This window comes from Rhinolophus ferrumequinum, chromosome 11 (assembly GCF_004115265.2).
Source record: "Rhinolophus ferrumequinum isolate MPI-CBG mRhiFer1 chromosome 11, mRhiFer1_v1.p, whole genome shotgun sequence".
NCBI classification, from domain to species: domain Eukaryota; kingdom Metazoa; phylum Chordata; class Mammalia; order Chiroptera; family Rhinolophidae; genus Rhinolophus; species Rhinolophus ferrumequinum.
In genome coordinates this window covers 71157925-71160040 of record NC_046294.1, presented here as the reverse complement: position 1 = coordinate 71160040, position 2116 = coordinate 71157925, and the positions used below count along the sequence as shown (strand labels likewise).

General features: G+C 29.9%; 1 pseudogene; it reads left to right on the top strand.

Moving 5' to 3' along the window:
- Window positions 1–1524: 1524 nt before the first annotated feature.
- Window positions 1525–1642, top strand: LOC117031390 (uncharacterized; annotated as a pseudogene).
- Window positions 1643–2116: the final 474 nt, after the last annotated feature.

The following is a 2116-nucleotide window of genomic DNA, read 5'->3' as shown; positions in this document are numbered from 1 at the left end:
AGCCATTCAAGGACCATTTGCACATGGAAATCAATGACTATACTGAAAATAGAATGGAGAGAAATCAGCATGGAAACTTTGTGAAGCCTAACCTGCAAGAGGTCGTGACTTGGGTGAAGAATTCATGGGATAAAATCACTGACAGCTGTGTTGCCAATGGAGTATGAGCAGGCTACATGGACAAGAAGTACTCATTTAAGGAGAGCTCTATTGCTGGACATGAGAGATTGGGACCAATAGTTCTACAGGAAATGGAGTCGCAAGAAATTCAAGCCGGAATTAGGGGTTTGGAGAGTTATGATGATGTTCCAGAAGATGATGACATGATTGTATTTGAATAAATGTAGATTTTTGTACATGAATAAATGAATAAATGTAGATTGTTGTACATGGAAAAAATAAGACATCCCTTGAAAATAAGCCCTAATGCGTCTTTTGGGGCAAAAATTAATATCAGACCCAGTCTTATTTTTGGGGAAATATGATAGAAAGGGTAAATAATTTCTAGTACATACACACAATGGAATACTGTGAACAATGAAAATGACCAGATTATTGCGACACACATGGATGAATTACACAAACATATTATTGAACAAAATAAGGGAGAAACCAAAGAATACATACTGTATAAAATTATTTATATAAAGTTTGAAAACAAGTGACTTTAATCCATGGTGTTAGATATCAGAATAGAAGTTACCTCTGGAAAGAAGGGAGAAAAAAGTTATTAGGGGACTCTAAATGTCCTTTGTCTTAATCCAGGTAGTGCTTACTCAGAAGTATCCAGTTTGTGAAATTCACCAAACTGAATACTCATGAATTGTTAATCATCTACATATTTCAATAAAAATTATTTTGAAAGGTTATAGACAGTGAAAATATCTTTAAAACTGAGGGTAATACAAATACATTTTCAGAAAAAGATAACATTGCATAGAGTTTATTTCAGCAGACCTTGACTAAAGCTGGTTCTACATGATATTTCAGTTAGAAGGAAAGTGATGCCAAATGGGATGTCTGAGAAGCAAAAAGAAATAATGAACAAATAAATTGTTAAATAAATAGATAAATATAAACAAATATTGAGTATTAATAATATTGTACAAAGTAATATTTTAATATCGTAAAACAAAATGAAAATAAAACATATTAAATAATAGTATATAATTTGGGAGTGGGTTTAAATGAATTTAATGTTTTCTGAATTTTTGTATTGTTTAAAAAGCAAATAGGGCATTGTTAATGTTAGATTTTGAAAAGTTAAGATTCATGCAATCTAGGCTAGCCTCTAAAGTAAAAATAGTGTAAAACTTCCAAACTGATAGAGGAAAACAGGAAAAATAAAACGCAATGTATCCAAAGGAAAAAGAAATTATTCAATCAGCCCAAAGGAAAGAAAATAAAACAGAAAAAACAGAATTGAAAGCATAAAAGGATATGATACCTATAAATCAAAACAACTGGTAATCACAATAAATATGAATAACTTAAATTCCCCAGTTTAAAAACACACACACACACATCGCTTCTCAGCCTTTTGGCTAAGATCAAGTGTAGCATCTGTTCTTATCAGTTTAAAAACACACACACACAAATACAGATGAAGTAATATAAAAACCAAACTTAGGTATAAACTTTACACAAACAAATATTTAAAAGATAAGAACACAGAAAGGTTAAAAATAAAAGAATTAGACATTATGTTTAATCAAATAGTAACCAAAAGAAAACTGTTGAAAAACTATGTAAATATTAGATAAAATGGACTTTGAGGCATAGGTAGTCATAGAAATAAAGACAATAACTTGATAAAAACTGCAAGTTCAAGTTCAATTCATCATATATAATCAATTATTTTTAAAATGTAGTCACTTAAAAAAGTGGAAGATTTTTACACACAATTATTTCCTCTGTTCTGTGAGTTTCACTCTATATATGTTAGTAATATTTGCCTATGAAACTGATAGATTAAGCAGATGAAAATCAGTGAGTTATAGAATATTTGAATAAAATAATAAGCTAAATTTGATGGACATGTTGTATAGAACCCTAACCCACAAAACAACAGGATATACTTTTGTTTTGTCTAGCCTACATGAAACATTTACAAAAA